General features: G+C 39.6%; 1 protein-coding gene across 12 annotated transcripts in view; it reads left to right on the forward strand.

Moving 5' to 3' along the window:
• Nucleotides 1-15,890, forward strand: part of DAB1 (DAB adaptor protein 1) — a 474,343-nt gene that overhangs the window by 378,045 nt on the left and 80,408 nt on the right. The window lies entirely within an intron of this gene.

The following is a 15,890-nucleotide window of genomic DNA, read 5'->3' on the forward strand; positions in this document are numbered from 1 at the left end:
TTTCAGATTATTTCTCCATGCTATGTTTTGCCTTGTCTGGTGGTTTTTTTTTTTAGTAAGGAATAGGCTTTTCTGTAGCAAGTGAGCAATTTGTATTGTAGATTAGACATTAAAATGTTTCAACTGGGCTGATTTGGTTGTTGCTGAAACTCAAAGAGCAGGAATGGATTAAGATCAGACAAAGCTGTGTAAAGTTGGCCATCAGCTACACTCAGACTTTTGACGGGGAATGTAAATCACAGTCCGCTGCGGCTCTCTTAGTTAGTTGATCTATGGAGTGAAATTGAACCTGACTATCTGGGCGGCTGTTCATCTTTCTTCTTGATTGAGAAAAAGGTGCTAGTGGCACTGAACAGCAAGTACCAAAGTAGAGGGAAAAGGCTCAGACTGGGGGACATCGGGGATACGGCTGACAGCCTTTGGGAGAGGGGGAGTGATCAAAACACCAGCCCTCCCTCACTTCTGCTGCTCTGTAAGGGGAAGGGTGGAAGTTTAAAAAAGAATTAAGAAGAAAAATAATGGCAAATAAAATAAAAATATCTTTGATTAAAAAAAAATACCCGAAAAACAAAGCTGAGTTGTAACTTTCTCATAAATGTGACTGCAGTTAATAAATATAAATGTATATTTGAAGTACTTGGGAAAGAAAGGGAATATGAAGTCATTATCAAATATCACTTATAATTTAAACTTGACTTTACCTTTATTTTCCAGTGCTTTTGCTTTCATCTTTGTTGTGAGAATGAGGATATGATTCTGTAGAGGATTTTCAGGTTTTACTTCTGCTTTCCAGTGTGCTGTAAAAATTACTCTTGAAACATTTATTCCAAAGCAGATCTTGAAAATCAGTTGTTTCGTTGTCTGTTGTCCAGGTTATGAACTGACCACAATTGGCAGCCAAAGAGGATATGAGTAATTTTGTGTCAGCTCAGCCTTGGTTTCTCTCACATGGATTATTTAACATCTAACGATGAGATTGAACCGGTGTTGCAATTTTTCTCTCAGTGAAGACCTTAATTTGAATCCTTCCCCTCTTTCTGGCTTCCAATCTTCATAGAAACAATGGGAACTTGATCTCTTTTGTTTTTTGTTTAATTTGATTGCAATGAGTTAGTTGTTTGAATCACTTTAACGAGAGAGACAAAAGTTTGGGCATCATGCCTCTTCAAGAAACAAGCTTACAAAACGTAAGAATGGAAGAGTGATGACTAAGACAGGGCAAAAACAAAACAAAACAGTAAAATCCTATGCTTTGTAAACTGACAACTTAATAGAGGAAATACGGTATTGATGGTGCTCAATGATGAACAGCCATAGCCATATATTTCTGCTCCGTGGGAGCATAATGAAGGTCTTAGGTTAGAAGACAAACCACAATGATGTTACTTAAAGGTACTCAAGGGAACTTTCCCTATACATAGGGCAAAATATATAACTATGTATTTACTTTTACATATAACTATATATTTACATTTGAGTCAGCACTGTGCCTAGGAAAATAATGGTGAATAATTGCTATTAAGAAAATAAAGTGAAAAATATTATACTTCTTTTGGCTCAGCTGAATCCTATGCAGTTCAGTGAGATAATACTCAGCTTGGATATGTTTTTCGCTTGAAAGAAACACAGTGAATTGATACCAAGGAATAGAAAGAATATCTCTAGAATTGATGACTCCAAAGAATGGTTGCAGGAGAAAGGCTGAAGATGAAAGCTGTAAACTTTTTGAGTTAGTCATGGATGATATTAAGTTTGCAGTCTTCAGATAAAAACATCTTGGTTTTATAGGTTCTTCTAGGAATTTAGACATTAGACTTCCTGGCAGTTGGGGGGGGGGGGAATTACAAATGCTTCCATTTATCCTTTAAAACATTAGCTTAAAAAAAATCCTAAATGATAGTAGAAAATGAATTTTATATAATTTTATAGAGTTACAGGGCTTGAAAGTCCTTGAGAAATCACTGAGGTAAGATCTGTGCCATGCTAGGCAGATGTTTGTCTAAGCTGCTCTTATAAAAACTTCAATGAAGAAGTATATTATTAATGGGTAGGTGTTCCCGTGGTCCAAATGCAGGACAGAAACTTTTCCTTAATCTCTGCCCTGTAAATTCAACTGATTTCTTCTTATCTTTTCCCACCATACAGAGGAAAATTAATTGCCTGCCCCTTAATGCTGACAATATCATAGTATGTCTGGAGAATAGAATAAATAAAAAAAAAATCTGCAGAAGTTCTGTAATGCCATTATGCTACAGGGAAGTATAGTCAAAAGACACAAGAGAAGTTGGATAAAATTAGGGTGGTTAGTGCAGAGAGTTGGCAAAGATGTATCAGATGCTTCATGCTAATAGATCAAACAAGAACCAAAACCTGAAGAGCAGTAAATTTACATTTTAAAGAAAAAAAAAAGAAATATCTGCCCCTTGAAACTCACTGCTGCAAGGTACGCTGAAAAATTTCTTTTTAAATAACGTACACTTATTTGGAGTACCTGGATAGCCTGATTTTTATTATTTTTTTCCAAGCAACAAAATCCTGTCCAGTCACATCCAGAGGAGACTGAGAACTGATTTTGCAAATCTATTGACCAAATTGGAATACAAAAGACTTACGTGTTAGCCAGTGAGGCACAGAGTCAGAGATAGGGCAGCTGTAAATGTTTACCTACCGTGCCTCATCTAAATGTTAAATATTACTCTCTGAATCAGTAGGCATGTGGGAAAAGGTCACCTCTGCCTTTTCACATTCTGGGTAGGCTGACTGCGCAGGAACAGGAATGAGCACAGGCAGCCAAGATTGTGGTCAAAGGATAAAAGTTCATGATGAGAAAGAGAAGTCTGTGGTTAAGTGAGACCTTTTGTCCACGGGTGAGCAGCTCAGTCTGGCGCTCTGCAGCGCTGGTGGGTAGGTATGTCCTCGTCTTTTCCACTCCTGCACTGGGATCCTCCCCTTGAGCCTTTGTGCAAGGAGAGGAGGCAGCCATCAGGAGCGCAGGCTTCCTATTTTTCCAAGTGCTACTTCCATGTTACAAGTTGTTTTAAATCAGAAGGTGCCGGTACGTGGGTAGGAGCTTCTGCAGTTGCTACAGAAGTCATTAGACTTCCATCTATTTGAAAAAACAGGGTAGTGCTTCCACCTTAAAGCAAGCACATGTGACTTTTTCTGAAATATCTCATTACCGTTATCTTCTCCTCCGCCATCATTTTCATTAGCCAGCATTGTTGGAGTGAAGCTCTCAAGTGCTGAGGTCTGATTTCAGCACACCGAGCTGCTGCTCACTTTGCACATAATGACAGGAGGCTGCGGGAGAGCGTTGAAGGGGCCTAAGAAATCAGGGGGAGTCTAACACCGAGACCAGAGGCACGTTATGACTTTCAGTAGTTATCCTCATTATTCAATAGCTCCACACAGAATCATTATTAATAAGCTGGCCTGAAAATCCTATTTATCAACAGAGATGTGCCAAACAGGTAAACTAGCACTTTAAAGTGCCTGCTGGTGTGTGCAGGATTTCCTCCTGCACTTGTGTGGCTTCTGGACAAGTACACGGTTCAGTGTGCACAACAAAGCATTTGAACTTAAGAAATGGTAAAAGTCAGTTGTCCATCTTTAGCGTTTGTTCTCTGATTTTGCTGTATTATTCAAAAGATGAGCTTGTAGAGGATAATAATGACATGTCTAGCCTTGCTGTGAGCAGATGCCCTTGTATAAATGAGTGTGTATTTCTACTGCTTTTTTAAGTCTGAGGAATTTTGAAATGACAGCACTAACACAAAACAGTATTAAAGTCTGCTTTGTTCTTCTGCTGTGGTGGTGCATGTGTTTAAGATCCAATGTTCGTCATTTTAATTATGGGTAAGCTGAGAAGGTGGTGAGTAGGAAAAGATTATGTAAAGGTTTAGTCTGCAGCTTCAGACTCGATTTCAAGGTAAAAGAGCTTAATTCCTGCAAGCTATTTTAGCAAAAACTCCAAATAGAGTAATTCTCATGTGACAGGCCAGCCTGGAGAGGTTCCCGCCAACCTGGTATTCTCTGGGTCACAGTTAGAAAAAAAAATGGGCTAATACTGTCCTGTAGAGTGAAGTAGAACAACATGTGTAGTGCTGAGTTTGGGGATGTTGTAGTTACTGAGGCCTCTGTAAGCGTGAAAAGCATAGCTTTACTGATTGACACTTGACTGTATGGAGGCATCAGGTTCTACTGCTCTTTCTAAATGAAGCTCATTTCTCTTCCTACATCAGAAACTTAAAACTTTCTTTTTCATGAGTTCATTGGATTGGGAGGAACTTTGAGCCCAGCCCCTCACACAGGTAATTAGGCAAAATACACGTAGGAGTTTATTGTAGTCTGTTACTTTAGTGTCATGTTCCTGTTTCCAGTTACCTTCTGCATATTCTAGGCTAGGCTGTGACCAACTGGCGTGGGTGAATGTCAGGCAGACGACTTTCCAGTTGCAATGTAGTTGCTATTTTTCTTTCTTCAGCTTCATCCTTTGCTCTCCTGATTCCCACTGTATGTCACTACAGTAGATGTTCTCCTACTCAAGCCTATGGCTAATTTTTCAGATGTGTATCACCATATCATCTTCCAGAGCTCTCTTCCATTATTTCCGCTATAATCTAATAAGCTTCAGAGGACTGTAGCTGAGTGAATAATTTGTATTGCCTTGTTTCCCCATGCCCACTACTTCTGGGAAAAGCAGCTTTAGAAGCTCCTTGATCCACCTACTACCACTACCCTTGCAATTGCTAGCACAGATGTTAGATATCCAAAGTACATTGATGTAGTCTTTATGTAAGGCCGTTCTTGGTGTTTGTCTCCTTCATGTGTATATTTGGACACCGGCTTTATCATCTTCCACCTTGGTGTTAAAGGAAAAAAACAAAGTTCTCTTAGTATCCTCTCTCCTGTGTTAAGCTCCAGGGTCAATATTCAGTATTTAGCCATTATGAAGCAAATCACTTTCCAGATTGTTTTTTAAGTACTGCATACATCTCAGTTCTCTGCAATTGTTTCCTTTTTTACCTGGAGAAAATGAGAGCTAACCTGACCAGGTTATACAGAGCTCTTAGTGCTGCATGTGTCTAACTTCAGCAGAAGGTGAGGGAATTGGCACATAAGAAGTTAACAACTTAAAAGATCTGTTTTCCTTCCACACCTGCCTCTGATTTACATGCCAATTGACAAAAAGCAAGTCTAAATGTAAATAGATACTCTGTTTCTAATTTTTGTTTCTTCCTAGAGCAGGCAGGCAGGAGATAGCAGCCATCTCTGTTGTACAGATCGAAGAAAAAACGTTTTGACATTTCCAAGGACGCTGGTCAGGTTGTCTTTTAAATAAGCAAAGAAGACCGTATTTAGGGGGGTTGTTGTAGTAATGTTTTTGTTAATGTAGTAATGTTTTGGATTGATTTGATGGGACACAGCTTAAATGTTTCAATGTCAAAGTCCCTGTTTGTCCTATGAAGAAAGTTTTGGAAGGGTGGTGTGAGATGCTTGTGTCTGAGATCGGAGGTGTTCACTCGAACAGATTTGTAGTGGAAAGCAGGTATCTTTTGGGTACTCGTGGGTGAGAAGGCGACCAGTTCTTAGGAGTGGGAACCCGGAGAGCTGCAACCATTGGCAGCAGCTGAAAATGCTGCACTAATGCGAGCTGCAGCGGGTGCTCCTTCTCCTTCCCTGCCCTGAAGGCAGGACATGCTGTGCAGGGAAAGCTGCTGGCAGATAGGCAACTGAGGAGGCAATTTGAAGAGGGCTTAAATTAAACTCAATCAGGCACGGCAGCCCTGAGCTGAAGGGCCAGATTCTGTGCTTGAATACATGCACTTAACTTCTGTCAGTAGAGTTTGAGGAAACAATGCTGGCATCAAAAATGTGAGCAGAAAGCTGCCTTCTCATCCCTCCTGCATTTAATTTTTGTCAAGTCTTTTCCCCCCTCTTTTTTATATCAACTGTTTATTTTCTCTTTGAAGAGTTTTTCACTGAATTTAGAATCTCAATACTTTAACTGTATGTAGACATAATCATGTCTCTTCATATTTACTTAGGAGGACATAATCTTACTACTTGTTATCCATACAATATTAGCAATGACATATTTTCCTTGACAGGGTTGTAACTGATGTATTTTCATGAAGGAAGGGAAAAAAGGATGAAAATTTTGCATAGAATAACTTGACTTACATCAATAAAAGTAGGCAGGTGCTGTGTTTACTATGTTAACCCCCCATTATCTGAATTTGTTTTAGAGTCCTTCTGTCTTGAGGTGGTAAAAGACTGGAAGGGAATTAAGGAGACCAAAGAAAATACCTTGATATTTTTATGTGCTGAAGTAACAGGCAGGCAGTCTTGCTTTATACAATGCTGTCTTTCTGTATAGAACAATTAGTGTTAATATGGTAATGATAATTGTTTCTGTAAATTATTCTTAATTAACAATTTATGTAGTAAGACACTTAAGAATCGGTATTTAACAATTTTGAGGTTTTTTTCCCCTGCTAACTGGTTTCCCTATATATTTCTGTCCTGTGCTAGTGACTGTCTTCGGTATTAACTGTGTGACATCAGGCTTAAAATTTGATATAGATGATCTTTAATTAACACAAAATGGTGCATAAATGGTCTAGTAACAGGTGGGTTCCTTCCTTTAGCTATGCTGTAATTGCCAATTGCTGGTTTTTCAGTGAAGTAATCAAGCTCTAATACAGATCCCAGCTTGTGGGGCCACCAATTCTACCTGGTATTGTCACCCTGCAGTTTTCAGTAGATGACAGTATGCCCCTCTGCTTTTCAGATGTTAAACTTTATTCTGTGCCAGCTGTGGAAGTGCCTCTTTGGGAGTCTTCTGTATCCAACTGGCACTGCTGAGTCAAAAGCAGAAAGGGGAAAAGTGTTTAAAACAAAAGCTTCTGGGCAGTCAGTTTACGCTGGTATTCATAAGCAGGGAAGAGAGTAACGACAGGTATGATCTGCTGCCTCATTTGATGTTGCTTAATATATTTTGAAGGGGTACTGAAAACAAGGTAAGGGAGAGCGAAGAGCCTGCTATGTCATGCACTCGTTAATTAGCTCCCGTTGTTCTGGTTTGGACTTTTTTCATCTTGAAAATGTCACCTGCTGTCCTGCTTTTTCCTCATTGTTTTTTCACTTGTGTATGTGTGAAGCATATACCAATATTTTATGTACATAATTGGTCTAGGTTTCTGTATACTGCCTAATATAAAGTGCACATTCTCCTTTTTACTGTGGTTTATGTTTATTGCACTCACTACATTGTTTTATGTGCACAGTGTGCTTATTGAATGTGTGGTGTAGTTGGAGAGATGTTATATTCCGTTCTTAGCATCATTAGTGCTGTTTTCCTCACCGATTTTCATCAAGCTATAGTTTAATTCACTTCATTATTTTGCAGAGCAGTTCATATCTGTTGGATTTCCCTTCTGTTGCTTTTAAAACCACCAGGGTCTCAAAACAGTGAGAACCTAAGTATTTTCAGCTTTGTTTTTCTTTTTTTGATGTGTTCTCAGCATCCTAGGATTTCTGTAATACAGCCAATCAGTTACAACCAAATACCGATAGCTTTACAAGTTAATTAGCACCTTAGTTCATCAGCAGTCGTGCTCAAGTTAATACTGGAGTAAGCATATCAGAATCTTACCTTCCGTTTGCATTTAGTAAAGGTGATTTTGCAATATATTAATTTGTATTGTGTGCAGAGTGTATTTAATTTTCAGTGCTCTTATTTTTTGACCTATTTAAATTCAGGGTCTGAAGTCTTACAGGAATTGGCTTGTTTCAGCTTCTGTTAAGAAAATTCAGTCAATTGCTAGGATTTATTTTGACTAAGCAGCATTGACTAACATTTCTCTACTCATTCACTTGGAAGGTAGGTATTCTTTTGACTGTTTTAGTTTCTTTTAAGTATATGCAGCTTAGGCCTCTTGATATAAATAAAAGTAGCTACATGGGTAAAGTAGGAAAACCAACCTTAGCCTAGTGAAGCCTTAATCGTCTGGATTAGTAAGACCTACAATACTTAAGATATTCTGCAGAAGTAATAAGTTATTCATATTCAATCTATTGCATCCTTAGATTTTTGGCTACATAGGCTTTTCTTTCAAAGACTGAAAGAAATGGTGGAAAGAATTATTTACACTGATGGTGAGCTCTGGTATATATGAGAACAAATAATTGGAATTTCAGAGACGATATTTTGGGAAGAGTACAGATAATTACTATTTATTGTTGTCCCCTCAGCTGCAGCATATCAAGAAAAAGTAGCTAATATAAATTACTCTTCCTTTAGAGATGATTACTGTGGGAACACTTCATCAAGAGTAGCCTGCAACTGCTGCAGAAGACTCTATCCAAACGTTGTTGGTGAGCAGGAAGCCAGAAGCTCTGCAGTGGTCCTGCCTCTGCAGACTCAGAGAAGGAAAGTCTTTTGAGTTGCAAGTCTTAAGTTTACACCACTGCAGCAATGCTTAAGGCTGATGGTGGTGGAAGTGCATCAGTACTGCTCTGCTTGCTATATATCCCTAATCTAAGCAAGCAGTTATTCCCAGTACTGATACATGGATTTGGAGTATATTAAAAGTGGAAATCAGGACCGTGTCTTTCAAGAAGACTGCTTGTGTCTGCGTTTTGGCTTTTAGGAGTATTCTTCAGGGGTTTTAGCATATATACTGTATATATACTGTACCATCATGTCTGTCTTTGGTTTTCTTGGGATAGAGCAGATCTAGAGGAAGTCTGAGTTTAGCCTGCTTACAGTAAGCATGCTAGGTAGAATAGATTGGCTGCCTGCTGGAATATAGACTTTTATCAAAATTTACTGAACAAGGTGCAGGTAAATGTTTCTTTCTTTTAATCAAGGTTGATTAAATTACAATCAGAAAAATGCCCCTCCTCCCGTAGGCACATCGCAACATTGTTATCATCTCAAATTCATCCAGTCTTTCAAGAGAGGGTTTTACTCGCTCCTCCTAATCCCCAAATAATTACTCTAGACAAAGAGCTATTTGTAGAGAACATCTTGTCTAAGGAAAAGGGATTCACAAGAAATCACGGGCCTTAATAAATTCTCTGGTGCTCTGTGACACGAGTTTCCCTGGTTGTCCTTGATCTTAAATCACAACTGGGTCACGCTTCTAAACAGCTGCTAGGGGAATGGTAACTCAGTTGACAGAGATGCCTCCTCCTTGAGGTCATGGGGTTGAAATTTTATTCCTGGTATTTAAGCCTTGTGTCTGAAAAGGAGCAAGAACTTTTTAAAAAGACTGATAAAAGGGAGAGGAGACTTCTTGTAAGAGTTTACATTTGCCCTTAAGCAAACTGCAAAGCATGGTTGCACAGCCTCCAGAAGTTCTTTTGCGACCTGCATATAACACGATGTGTAAGTGTTTCTCATATCACTTGGGGGTATTGGTGGATGAAAAACTGCATATGAGTCCGCAACGTGTGCTCACAGTCCAGAAAGCCAACTGTACCCTGGGCTGCATCCAGAGCAGTGTGGCCAGCAGGTCGAGGGAGGGGATTCTCCCCCTCTACTCTGCTCTTGTGAGACCCCCCCCTGCAGTGCTGTGTCCAGCTCTGGGGGCACCAACATCAGAAGGACACGGACCTGCTTGAGCGGGGCCAGAGGAGGCCACAAAGATGCTCAGGGGGCTGGAGCAGCTCCCCTGTGAGGACAGGCTGAGAGAGTTGGGGGGGTTCAGCCTGGAGAAGAGAAGGCTCTGGGGAGACCTTAGAGCGACCTCCCAGGACTTAGAGGGGCTACAGGAAAGATGGGGAGGGACTCTATCAGGGAGTGTAGGACAAGGGGTAGCAGTTTTAAACTGCAAGAGGGAAGATTTAGGTTAGATGTAAGGAAGAAATTCTTCCTTGTGAGGGTGGTGAGACACTGGCACAGGCTTCCCAGAGAAGCTGTGGCTGCCCCCTCCCTGGAAGGGTTCAAGGCCAGGTTGGACGGGGCTTTGGGCAACCTGGGCTAGTGGAAGGTCCATGGCAGGGCGGTGGAACTGGATGATCTTTAAGGTCCCTTCCAACCCAACCCATTCTATGGTCCTGTAATGTGTATGTAGGGACTGAACGTTGCAACGGACTTTAAGGTGCATGGTCCTCCATCTCCTCACTGTTGATGGAGTCCAGGCTATGCCAGCTCCCGTGTCCCTTTGGTATCCCATGGAGAGAGACAATTCTCTGAGGGTGAGGTTCAGAAGAGCCTACAGATGGATGAAGGCAGGAGTCTGACATCCTGCCCTGCTCTAGGTACCTGGTGCCAGACTGCTCAGCTACATTTGCCTCTAATTAAGACAAGAGACCTGAATCCTCCTGGGATCTGCACCCTTTCTTTGGTCATAGAGCAAGGGTTCCTCCTTAATCTTAAATACTGTCACTGCAGGAAAAGGGGGATGATTTTGATGATTGGTGCTGCTGCCCTTCTATAAAATAACTTCATGATTACAGGAGTAGGAGGTAAGAAACTCAGCAGGATCATTAATTCTTCAAAGTTTTGACTTTTTTCATTACAGCTACCTATAAAAAAGTTTCCCAGTTTCTGAGCTTGATGTATTTCAGAAATCAGCAAATTTTGGGGGGAGTTCTATTTCAGTGACTGTAAAATAAAAACAAACAAAGCCAATTGTAGACTATTTTACATACTTTGAAGTTGTTTATTTACTTGCTAATGAAATGCTCACTAACACCCAGACTATCTGCTCACACCTAGTCCCATTTTAAGGGAAAATGCCTTTACTACTGCAAACAGAGAAATTAATCATAACTGGCTTGTTCTACAAAACACACTCCCAGCAATGGGGAAGGTCTAATTTTTTCAATTTTTTTTTTCCCCTCAAATAAGGAAACTTAAATTACTTAAGGGACTACTTAGCTTCCACTGGTGCAATTAGATTAATGTAGGAGGAATTCTGATTTATTTCCAGAGATGAATATATGTTTCTAGGTCAGTAACTCTATTTAGAACAAAAGACCTTAAGTTTTTTTCCAAATAAATCCAAATGTAGTGTTAGATATGCTGCTCTCCATTTAAATTTCAGTTTAGTCTTCCTCTGATTTTTTTTTTCCCCCCTTTTCTTGAGAAGTGGCATGGGTCCAAAAGTGTTAAAGTTCAGAAGTAATAAATGAATTGGGAAAGAAAGGAGGTGGTAATAAAATGGTGATATTCATTTGCATTGCCGGAGGACTGATGTCAGTCACCCTGAACCAGTAGCATAGGCCAGGAAGAGGGCAGATAGGAAGGCAGTGATGTTTGCTAGCAGTAAAATACTATCCAAAGCAGTAGAAATGAAAGATATCAGTGAAGCATTGAATGGTATGATGATATTGAATAACCGAGCAATGAAACAGCAGATACAATTCAATGCTGATAATGTAAAACAATGCACATAGAGGGGAAAATAGTAATAAATTTATATGCGCAGTGGTAGGCTCTCATGTCTCAATAGCCACTTTGGAAAGACATCTGAAAGTTTAGTTCTAGGAAACCAAGTTAGCAAGTGTTCACCGCTGTTTGAGCAGAAGCGGCGCGGGGCGGGTGAGAGCTGCTGGGAGCTGGGATCGGAGGGAGCAGAGCGGTGCTGGTGTTTGTACGCTGCCTTGCTTGGGACTCCTTGCAACAATACGGTTCAGGCAGTAGGTTTGTATCGGATGCTTAAAGTTCAAAAAGCAGTTGGACAAGGTCAATGAATTAAAAATATATCAGAGACCACTGATGTGCAAAGTTGTCCCTTCTGGCACAGGAGTCGTTGAGGTCTGGGAGGGTGTTTCAGGGCATCACTGCTTTTCCATCCTACCAAACTGAAGGAACTTTATTGACGTGTTCAACACAGGCTGCTGATTGCCTTAGCATCCATCTCTAGTCAGTGCATCTCCAGAAGGTGATTTATATTTTGGTTGCTACTTAGTCGTGGGTGCTGTGGTATGGAGGTTCTGCTTGAGATAATGCCATATCCAGGATGGGGGGTCCTTCAAAGAACTGTGATTATTACTAGAGCCATGTGAAATGTGTTCTTAGAGAAATAATTTACTTTCTATCACTAGAAAGGTGGATTTTATGAAGCTAGAGCTTGCTGCCTGTTAGATCATGACTCGCTTTCTATGAATCAAAAACAGATTTCTGCATTTGGCCCCTTTTATGCAACCTGGGTAATATATCATAAAGGATGGGATTTTTATCAGCTGAAACAAAAGTAAATGTGCAATACGTTGCAGCGTGTACTACTGGTTTGGTAATGTATCCATTGACAGACTTCATAGAAGTGTTATTAAAACTCGACCTTTGGAGAAATGAAAAATCAAAGAATTAGTTGAGCTTTTGAATATTCAGGGTGCCGTGCGAGACTGACAATTAACCAATGTTTCTTGTGGAAAAATATCCTCTGGCAAAACGTTAAATGTAAATTTTGAGGAAGTTATATGTATCTATGATAGTTTAAAAATAATCTTCTTACCCATTAGATGTGCAGTATAATGAACTTTCCTCTTGATAGCTAAGCTATCCAGGGGAATTTATAGTAAGTGTTGGCTCAGAAAACAACCTGACCTCCTAAAAAAACCCCAACTCTTCCTTCTGCCCCAAGAATCCCTTGCTCAGTCCTTGAACACCAAACCAGGACCCAGTCTGCGGCCGACTTTCTGGTATCTGCTGCCATTTACAACCACTTATGAGTGCAGTTGTGAAGATTTGTGACTGAGCTAATTACCCAACAGTACCTGAATTTACAGCCTGATAGTTAATTATTCTGTATATGCCATGTAGTGTAGTTTACATGTAAACAGTTATTGGAAAGCAAAATAATACTCCACAGTAAAATTGAGTCTGTTCTGAGGAGTGTTCTCTGTTTGCATCTCAGGAGCAGGATGCTCTTGTCTCGTGTTTCATCTTGGGGGTTTCATAAGGTGACTTGTTATGTATAAACATGGTTTGTCCCCATTGCCAATAATGCTTATGCAATTGTAGTCTGAATACTAATCCTGAAATACAGTTTAGGCTCCTTTTTTATTCGTGATAGGTTTTATGAACCTTTTTTGTTGCTGGTGATGTCAGCAGAATCTCTCTATTGAATTATGGATTAGACATTTAATCAAGGTCTATGCATTATTATACAAGCCACTTCTTCCAGTTTTCTCTTGAAAAATGAAATAAAAAAGATTTGATTTGCAATGGAATTGAGTGAACACCTGATAAATAAAATTCACTTTTGCATCTCGTACCTCTGTCTAACAACATGCAAATATAAAACATGTGGTGTATGTCCAGCAGGCTTCTCCACTGGAAGCCAAAGAGGTTTTCTACATTGGTAAGAAAGGAATATAAAATTCAGAATAATTTTCACTGTCTCTGATGCACTTTTTTAATAGTTTTTCCTGCAGATGTTAGTTTTAAAACATCTGTTTGTCCTGGTGTTTCTCTTCTTAACATCTTGAATCATACTTGAGATGTGGCTGCAAGTCTAGTTCAGGACCATCAGACTCTCTATTTTTATTCCAGATTATGTTTTTGTCCAGCTGTCTTTTAAACCCATTTCTATGAGTTGCTAGGATACATTTCTAAAAGTGGAAACTGTTTACACAGCCTCAATATGAAAAATCTTTGTATTTCACTTATTTCTTGCCAAGGCTTCATTACCAGGCAATACTGAAGTTTACCAATCTCTTAAAATTGTCATACGATCCTGTTTCTTTGTTATAATCAGAGAAATACACAGCTGATTAAATGAGTCTTGTTTTGTCTATTATTATTAACTCCTTCGCTGAGGTCTCCAGTGGCATTATTCAGATGAATGTTTAGTCATCTCAGTCCTGACGAAGGCCAGTCCTTCAAGCGCTGCTGCATGAGGCAGTTCTAATCGAAGTCAGGCTGAAACATCTCCCATTTGTACGTGCACACATGTGTCTGCTCTGTCTGCTTTACAAATGCCTAATATTTGAGATGGTGAAAAGGTGAAAGCAGGTAATTTTCCTAAGGAAAAGTATAGAAGTTTTAGGTAAAGAGCTTGAAATTTGTGTAAGTGAAGGATACGCTGAAAAGGCTGTGCAGACCAGCCAAAAGGCAGTGTCAGAGTTTGCATGATGTGTTCTGCATAGCTTTTAAATTGCTACTTGCCAAAATATGATCGCAAGGATCAAATCTTCCTCATCTTATAACATCTGCTGTAACTTGCCTTGTCTTCTACTGTTTGGTTTTCTAAAATATGAAGGGTTTTTTTTATATAACAATAGTCTTTTAGCTATAAAATCTATACAGTAGAAATATTTTTTCAACATATAAATTTATATTTTGATCTACCACTTCAGGCTCACTGTTGATGTTCTTAATATTGAATAGATTTTACTTTTGAGGTATCGCGTAGGAGGGCGGCTGACGAAAGAATTGGCATTTAAACCTTAAAAGAATTTTTCTTAAATGGTAGTTCTGAGATTAGTCTTGTTAGCTACCGTTGTGATTCTTTCAAAGCAGCCCAACAGGCAGTTAAATAACTGCTACGGACATAATCAACAATCAGATTATATTGAATGCCCACAGATTCCGCCAGAAAGGTCTAAGGGAAAACTATTACAGATGAAACAAAACATAGCATTTAAATCCTGGCATGAGAAGCAGCCAGACAAAGGGAACACAGATTGTGGTTTGATTACTCCTGTAGAAGAACATTTAGAAAATTAATAGTAGGACATTGGTAATTGAAAGCATTTAAAAGTGTTAATGCCCTCCTTTTCTTTTCTTTGATTAAAAAGGTCGTTGACAGAACATAGCTGTGTGCAGATGTGGTACATCAAGCAAATGCGGGAATAATGGCTGTAACGTGCTCAGGTCTTTGTACAGCTCCTGCAGGTATTGGAGGACTGAATTCTCAAGAGTTGTACACAGCTTCTTAAAATGGTGGCCAGAAACATGCATTTGTATTTAAAAGCTTATAAAAGTAGCTGCATGGTTGATGACTTAGATGACATCCTCTAATTATTTTTTCAGGTGCAGCCTTTTTATCTAGGTTGTATCAAGGCAACCTAAAGATTTGTTAATAAACAAAGGTGAAAGACCATCAAAAGGTTTTAAGTCATGCGTGTCTTTGTCTGTTGTTCAGGGACAACTTCTTAACTGATGAAAGGTGAAGCCATTCCTTCCCTTCTGTCCTAGAAGCAAAGCAGCCAATAGATTATAGACAGGTATAAGCAACTCCATATGACCTAGGAGGAAACCCTGCCTTTGTGCCTTTTGCATCTTGCTATGGGCATTGCTCTGGGGAGTCTCTCTTCATTTTGGCTTACCAGTACAGTGCTAGAATGGCATAAAAAAAAAATATAGTAAAGCGAAAAATTAGGCTCATCATTTTTTGCCTTAGGAATGATAGTACTATACATTTTTCAGTTTCACCTCCTGGCAGTGTATTAGAAGATGAAATATAGGCTTAGGCAGCACTTACTTGGGGAGGAAAGTCAAAAGATTTTACTTCTGCCAACCCTGAAGTTTTTAGGGTATTTAATAGGGATATGGTTGGTAAAAACTGGAATCCATGATGTGGGTGCTGATAAAAGCAAGTACTGGTAAAAGCAAGGGGAAATCCACAGGTAATCTGAATGCTGCAGCGGGGTACAGTGAAATGAAGAAAAGGGTGATCTTGAAGGCCTTTTTTTTGCCTGTAATAGCACTGAAAACCTCAGAGTTGATATTTGTTCCTGTCTTTATATGATGAACTAGTCACAGATGGCCTTGGTTGGGTAATGAACTTTTCCATCTCCCTGTTACTGTGCACGAGTGTTACCTGCAGCTCACAGTCATTCCTAATCTCTCACTGGAAGGGGTTAGATCTTGTTGAGCATGTGGATGATGTAAGTCATTGTATACCCCCCTTGCCTACTGGTAGTCTTTT

The sequence above is a fragment of the Strix uralensis genome, chromosome 8 (assembly GCF_047716275.1).
Source record: "Strix uralensis isolate ZFMK-TIS-50842 chromosome 8, bStrUra1, whole genome shotgun sequence".
In the NCBI taxonomy this organism is placed as follows: Eukaryota; Metazoa; Chordata; class Aves; order Strigiformes; family Strigidae; genus Strix; species Strix uralensis.